This window comes from Chrysochloris asiatica, unplaced genomic scaffold (assembly GCF_000296735.1).
Source record: "Chrysochloris asiatica unplaced genomic scaffold, ChrAsi1.0 scaffold00117, whole genome shotgun sequence".
Taxonomy (NCBI): domain Eukaryota; kingdom Metazoa; phylum Chordata; class Mammalia; order Afrosoricida; family Chrysochloridae; genus Chrysochloris; species Chrysochloris asiatica.
The window spans coordinates 2,623,323-2,631,294 of record NW_006408635.1 but is presented as its reverse complement, the minus strand read 5'-3'; the positions used below and the strand labels follow the sequence as shown (position 1 = coordinate 2,631,294).

The window sequence follows — 7,972 nt, the reverse complement described above, 5'->3', positions numbered from 1 at the left end:
GACATATTTTCAGGAGGGACCAGTCGCTGGAGAAGGATATCATGTTTGGTAAGGTGGAGGGTCAGAGAAAAAGAGGAAGACCCCCAATGAGATGGATTGGTCAAATGGCAGCATCAATGGACTCAAGCGTGGCAACAATTGTGAGGTTGGCCCAGGATCGGGCAGTGTTTTGTTCTGCTGTGCATAAGGTCACTATGGGTAGATACCGACTTGATGGCACCTAACAACAACAACAACCTGGTGGCACTGTAGGATAAACACTGGACTACTAACCACAAAGTTGGTGGTTCAAATCCCTCAGTGGTTCCAGGCATGATGTTCCTCTCCAGGGCCTGGTTCCTCCTGATTACTTACGGAATACCTGGTAATCTAATGGAACAATAAATTAAAATGATGCCTGTACACATATTAAAAAGGAATCCTGGTGAGCTTTATACTTTAAACAGAATGTAAATGGAAATTCACACATGGTTGCTGTAGTTAAGTGCTGGCTAGTTGATTTTGATTCATAGTGACTTTGTATACGGTTTCCAAGGAGCAGCTAGTGAGTTTGAACCACTGGCCTTGCAGCTCAATCCAACCTTGTACTCGAGTGCTTATCGTACAGTGCCACACCAAGACTCCATATTGTTGTTGTTAAGTGTCATTGAGTCGGTTCTGATTCATAGCGACCCTGTAGAGGGTTTCCAAGAAGCAGTTGGTGAGCTTGAACTGCCGACCTTGTGGCTCAAACCAACCTTGTTTAACCCGCATTAACCTGCAGTGCCACACTAGACTCCATATAGGCAGATGGTGGAGGTGAGGGGTGGGGGTGTGCTGTGGAGTCGGTTCTAACTCATAGTGACCCTGCATAGGGTTTCTGAAGCTGTAAATCTTCACAGGAGTAAAGATTCCCGCGGAATGTCTGGTAGTTTCAAACTGCTGACCTTGTGGTTAGCAGCCCAACTTGTAACCACTAAACTATCAGAGCTCTTGTATACATAGGTTGTTGTTTGTTGTTATGTGCCGTGGAGTCAGTTCCGACTCATAGCAACCCTGCACAGGGTTTCTGAGGTTGTAAATCTTTGCGGGAGCAGAAAGCCTCCTCTTTCTCCCATGGAACAGCTGATAGTTTTGAACTGCTGACTCTGAGGTTAGCAGCCCGATACATAGCCACTATGTTAAACAGGTACAAACCAGTAATTCTCCTATAAATGACTCTTTATTTATTTATTTATTTTTAAAGCTCAACTTTCCACTGTAGCAAAAAAAAAAAAAAAAAAAAATCATTCATTAGTTTGTCCTTTTGCTATCTTCTAGAAGTCCTGGTGTGGCACTGTAGGATAAGCACCGGACTGCTAACTACAAGGTTTGTAGTTCAAATCCACCAGTCACTTCTCAGAAACCCTATATAGGGTTGCTATGAGTTGGAATTGACTCAATGGCACTCAACAACAACAACAATAAATATATAGAGATTTATAGCACCTGCAACTTGCGGCGACCCCATGAACATCAGAGTAGAACCATAAGGTTTCCAATGGCTGGCTTTTCAGAAGTAGATCACCAAGCTTTTCTTCTGAGGTACCTCCGGGTGGATTTGAACCTCCAACCTCTTTCCACAGATGTAGTGGAAACATTGGGCAAATCTGCTGTACAATACCTTTGTAAAGTGTTGAAGAGCACAGATGTCAGTTTGAGGAATAAGGTGCGCCTGACCCAAGCCATGGTATTTTCAATAACCTCATAGGCATGAAATTGTTGGACAGTGAATAAGGAAGACCGAAGAAGAATTGATGCATTTGAGTTATGGTGTTAGAGGAGAATATTAAAAGTACCATGGGCTGCCAAAATAGCAAAAAAAGAAAAAAGCAAGAAAAGAAAAATCTGTGTTGGAAAAAGTGCAGCCAGGGTGCTCCTTGGAAGCCTGGATGGCCAGACCTCGTCTCTCATACTCTGGATGATATCATGTTTGATAAGGTGGAGGGTCAGAGTGAAAGAGGAAGACTCGCAACAAGATGGATGGGCACTGTGGCAGTATCAATGGGTTCAAATGTAGCAACGATTGTGAGGTTGGCCCAGGGCTGGGCAGTGTTTTGCTCTGTTGTGCATAGGGTTGCTATCAGTCAGTACTGACTCGATGGCACCTAACAATAACACTATATTTAAATTCATTTACTTTTCTTCACTATATGACATTTTGTAAAAATCAAGGCTTATTTCTCAAGACCAAGCTAAAAGTCTTGTTCTTAACATGACAAACAACAGAGACCGAGGGCCACCACATACCCAATTCTATGAAGTAAGGATTCAGCCTGGTCTGGTTTTGCTCACAACTGTGTCCCTGGTGCCTCCCTTTCGCTTCACAAATAATAGGTGTGTGCTAAGCAGAGGTTTATAAATGAACCAAGTAGAAAGGAGTATTTAATAGTTGAACATGTGGATAATGTCTCTGTACAGATAAATATCAAATGTAATTATAAAATGGATTTTATAAGTTTATCAAAAGAATGATCATTCATGTATTTAAGAGCATCCTCTGAATTCCAAGAGTAAATGAAAAGCAAGGGCTCCAATAATTCAAAAAAAACTTGGCTTTTCTCCCAGGATCAGGCTACATTTCTGATGCCTCAAATTTTCTGTTACTCTAAACCACAAGTTTCTGCAAGGCTCCATGAATTTTAATTAAACTCAGACTTTCCAACTTCCATACTGGTTCATACCATTACAAATTTTAAAACTGAGCACTTCAAAAATAAATAAAAATAAAAAAATAATGGAAAAGGGAATAATATATACCAGCCATTACAAATTTGCACTACGCTCGCTCAAAGCAGAGCTCATCCCTGGGCTGAAGTAGCATCCTGAGTTTATAACATAACATTTATCAGGGACCGTTTCCTCGTTTTCTTACTGTGACATTTTGTTCCCTTAGCTGCCTGTGTTCTGTTCACACACAGGAAAGCTCAGCCGGTATGACTCAGACTGTGAGCACGCTGGACTTGGCAGCCCGCGGGGCATTTCCCCACATAGGCCCCTGCACACGCCCTGGACAAGCGCTGGCTGCCTTCCCTTGGTGGCATCTGCAGTGGTCCCTGCAGCCTCGCCAACAGCGGTGCTTGGAGGTGGAGCTGAATGGGACCATGGCTGTCCCTAGCTCAACTTTGCTCAGAGAGGCCTCGTGATAATACAGGATGGGATCCAGGTAGAGACACGCATTCTTTGGTTTGCTCTTTTGTTCTCTCTCTTTCCCTCACTTCCCCTCTTTCTTTTTTCCTTTCTCTTTCTTTCTCCCTTCATCTCCCTCTGTGTCCTCCTCCTCTCTCCCTCACTTCTATCTCTCTGTGTCTCTTTCTGCCTTCTTTCTTTCCTTCCTTCCCTCCCTGTGCATCCTTTTGTGAAAAGACAATTATAGTAAAAATTCCAAGGAAATATTTCACCAAGAAAGGTTTCTGTGGACAGCAAAGGCTTCTCCCTAGGACTGCCACCCTCTACACCTCGGGTCTCTGTTTACAACATAAGAGACGCCAGGAAGTTACTTTGGAAAATCTGAAGAAACAGAGAGAAAACCCAATGGCTAACCCTTACCGGGGTAGTTGCAATACACTTCAATCTAAAAGAGATAAAAAAGTCACATCACCAGATGGTGCATTACCAAAACCCAAACCAAAATCATTGCCATCAAGTCAATTCAGACTCACAGTGACTATAGGACAGAGGAGACCTGCTCCATAGGGTTTTCCAGCCTGCGAATCATTATGGGAACAGTCTCGTCTTTCTCCTGCAGATAGTGGGTTGAACCTATGACCTTGTGGTTTGCAGCCCTATGCCGTGCCACCAAGTCTTTTTTGATAAATTGCATAGTCTGTGCAAATGTTGGGCACGTTAGACACAGAATCAGGCATACCCCTGGCCATTGTACAACCCCGTAGGGTTTGGCAAGATAATCTGGTTCAGGATATTAAGCTATATTGTGCTTGAAATATAGACTATCAAAGGACTTTTGTACTCTGAGCACAATCATAACATTCACCACATCTGCCAAGTTTACGGTGTAAACATGGAGAAAATGTCGTTTAAATATTAAGCAACATAATTTCTTGGATAATCCCCTCCTAAAGTAAACCAAGAAACTAATTTGGAGTCTCGCCTATATATTTCACTAAGAAGAATGAGTTTCAGCTATGGGACCTCAAAGGATGGCCACACCAGTAATGTAACGGCACATTGCCCCTGGACAGAACCATATGGCTACATTCCAGTCACATGGCCATAAAGTTTAAAGTCCACAAAGCAAATGAATGTCTTCATTTTAGCACTTGGCACTGAGTTTTCAGCAGGAATTCATGAAGATATGGAGAAAGCTTTGTAATGTTTCAAAACTATTCTTTTCTGGCTAGACAACACCTCAAACTGTCCTCTCCATCCTAACTCTGCCATTTGTGAATGGGGGCATTGGTCTGTGACAGGAAAATGCCAGGCACTCAGTCCAGGAAATTGTAATTGGAGTAATTTATGGGCATGTCCTGGCCTCCTTTGGGCACTAAAGAGATGGGATGCTTTGGTAATAAATCTCACAATCATCAACATTAATTCCAGGTAATCTGAATTGGTAGTCACAAGCATACTTTCCAATAAGCAGCCGGCTTCTCTTGTATTCAATCTTTAGGAAAATATACTGCCAACTTTTGGGAAACACTATTTGCAGGAAACTGAGCTTCAGCAGGTTTACACACCATGTCCATGTGCACATACACCGTCAGCAAGCTGAGTTGTGGCAGAGTTTGAGTGACCCCCATGTTTGTCTCTGCCCAACTCCCACCAGTGACAGGGGTCAGGGCAGCCCTGCCAATGCACCTCCTGAGAGCAGGACTGAGCAGTTCTGCTGTGACGGAGGGGAGTCGGAGAGTCTCTGCGGCTGTTCTCCAATAGGGACAAGATGTAACAAGAAACTGTACTTTGTGTTCTTTCTTTCTCTCTTGTTAAGTTGTCTCTGTGAATCGCTGAAGGCTTACAGAGCAGATAGATCACACGTCTAGTCAACAACTCACACACATTTTGCTTCACTTCGTTGATTGCAAGCCCTACAGTGTCACATTACTCATCCCATTTCCTCCCTGTGTTTCCTGTTTCCATTTCTCCTTCTTTGCTAACCCTTCTGGACTTTGTGCTGGGGTCAATGTTGCCCTTTTGATCTTCAATTTTTATACGCTCTTGGCGTTCATAATCCAATTGATGATGAAAAGAGGGTGTCTGTGGAAGTGTTAGGTGGAACTGCTGAACATATGTGTGGTACGAACCCAGAGACGGAACAGAGTCCTGAGGAATAGTTAGCAGTTCATTTTGACTGTAAAACTTGGATCCCTAAAGGGTATACAATGAGATATCTTAGAAGTAGGAGAGGGGATCTCACTACGATCAAAGGAGAAGAGCCAGGAGTGGGGCCTGTCCTTTGGACCCCGAGATCCCTGCGCATTGAACCTCCTTGAGTCAGAGACAGAAATCTGTGGCACAGGAGGAGCAGCAGCAGCAAAACCAAGAACCAGAGCACCAGACAGAGCAGTGTGCTTCCCGGCCCACAGAGAAAGTAAAGCGGAGTGACTCTGGTCAGCAGGCTTGCTTGCATAGTGGGGTGCCTCCAGACACTTAATTGGGGAGCTAGGTTTGCTGGCCCAGAGTTAGAACCGAGTGCTTTCAGGCGGAGGCTGAAGGTGGATTCCTATGGGCATTAACCTGCAGCCCTCCAAGAGCTTTGTGATGCTGGTCTGGTGGAGAGAGACCTGCCTGTGAGCACAGTTGAGGAGGGGCTTCCTTGACGGCAATACCGGGGCCCTGAGCATTTTCTGATCCTGCATTTTAAATTGTTAACTTCTCTAACCAACCCATAACTGTGAGTCTGGTGTCTGAGTTCTGTGTGGCTATTGCAGTGAATTCTCCAAGCCAGCATCAGTAGAAAATGCTGAGGGGAGGGATGGAGGTGTCAGATTTCTTACAATAGGCAAGCATGTTATATTGATGTGCATGATTAAAAGAGTTTGGGGAAACAATGCTCCTGGTGCTTGGGACCTGGATTATGGTAATGGTATTGAGTTCCTTTCACAGGGAGTAGAAGGAGAGCAAAGTGTAGAGCTAAAACAGAAGACTGTTTGGACATTACTCCACTGTGCTCTTGACCAATCTATTTCTAGACGTGATTTCTAAGTGTGAACATTAGATGCATATTTGAGAAGACCCTTCACAAACCCTTAAATATATGTGAGATGCTTATGTTGAGGAATTTCAGAGGTGTGTGTGTGTCTGGAAGGCGCGGCTGTCTATCAGCACATAGGCAGGGACGCTTGCTGGTTTATTCTCCCTTGGCTCAGGTGTTCATGTGAGGTAGAAGGCATAGATGGGACTACAGCAGGATATGACCCTGACAGTAGAACCTGAAATCTCACTGTGCGTTCTCAGAGGTAACAGAAGGTGTGTGTACCCACAGTGTGAGATTAGCACACATGAAAACACAAGCCAAGTGTTTACCCTATAGAATCTTACTGGGCAAAACTAGGATGCTAGTTTTAATAATGTGACCATAAAACATCAGATATTTGAGCTGCAGTCTCTCGGCAGGCTGGGAAAATGGAATTTCTTGGTTTCTTGGATAATCATTCAGACAACGAGGGAGTCATGGATGAACAATCCAACAACAAAAGTTTCAAGGCCACAGAGAGGTTTCCTTCTCATCCAGTCCTCATAGAGTCTCATCAGTGCCAGATCTGGCATGAGCCCCAGGAGACGAGGAGTCAGTGAAATACCATGTGTGAGCAGAGAGCGACATGAAAACATTGCACTTACATCCAGCAATGGGTACCAGAGTGGGATCCAGAAGGAAAGTTCTTGCCAGAGATGATAAGGATCAAGACTGGAGGGAAATCTGAATTGTTTTGAAAGAGCAACAGAATTTGGCGACACTTTCAAAGAGATGAAGGACATGAAGAGTCTACATTCAGAAGAGCAGATGACTAAGAGACATGCCCTCCTAACAGGCACTCGTATGGGGATGTAGGTGGAGGGAGTTAATTCACTGTTGTTGTTTGGTGCCGTTGAGTCAGTTCTGACTCACAGCGACTGTATACACAACAGAATGAAATGTTACCTGATCCTGTGCCATCCTCACAAGCGTTGTCATGTTTGGAGTCCATTGCTGCTGCCACTGCCAGTCCATCTCCTTGGAGTCTTCCTCTTTTTCACTGACCTCTTACTTTGACAAGCATGATGTCCTTTTCCAGATACTGGTCACATGTCCAAAGTATGTGAGACGATGCCTCGCCATCCTTGGTTGAAATGTCTTGACTGTAATCATAGCTTAGAAGAGTGGTCAGGAGTACAGCATCAGTTGACTTCTCCAAAAAGAGGAAATATATCAGTAGAAGAATGGGAGGAGGGCTCTTGGGCACCCCCAGGATCCAATGGCTGGGGGGGTGGGAGAGGGTTGAATTGAGGGCACCTGAAAGGATCTTCCCAGGAACTATGGAGAGGGTGTGCCAGGTAGGCTGGAGGGGAGGGTTTGGGGAGCTAGGGGCAAGATGTCATCAGTGACAATCTTGAAAGGAATCTAAAGGAGAAAGACGATAAAAGAGATTCTGCCCTTATTTGGAGGAAGGCCATCCGTGGTCAGTGAGACAAGCTCTCTGGAGAGTGGAGGAGGCAGAAAGAAGCCCAATTGCTGGGTGAAGAAATCACCCAGAAAGGAAACCAGTAGCAGAAAAGAAACTGGAAGGATGGACACAGACCAAGATTACAAGGAGGTTGTTTAGTAGCTAGAAGAATGAGCAGAACTAAGTAAGGCTAAGGCTGTGATTGTCTTTCTTTTTTTCCTCTGTTCTTATAATTTTATTCTGTTCTTGACTCTTTCTTTTGTCAACTGAGTTCAGGTTGATGCTGCCATATACGTCATTCTGTAGTTGTTATGTGTTCTTGTTGGTTCTCAGTCCACAGAACTTCCTTTAGG

The 7,972-nt window shown here is 44.3% G+C and overlaps 1 protein-coding gene across 1 annotated transcript in view; it reads right to left on the bottom strand.

The window, feature by feature from the left end:
* TIAM2 (T-cell lymphoma invasion and metastasis 2) overlaps positions 1–7,972 on the bottom strand; it is a 524,960-nt gene that overhangs the window by 365,845 nt on the left and 151,143 nt on the right. The gene's annotated exons all lie outside the window — the stretch shown is intronic.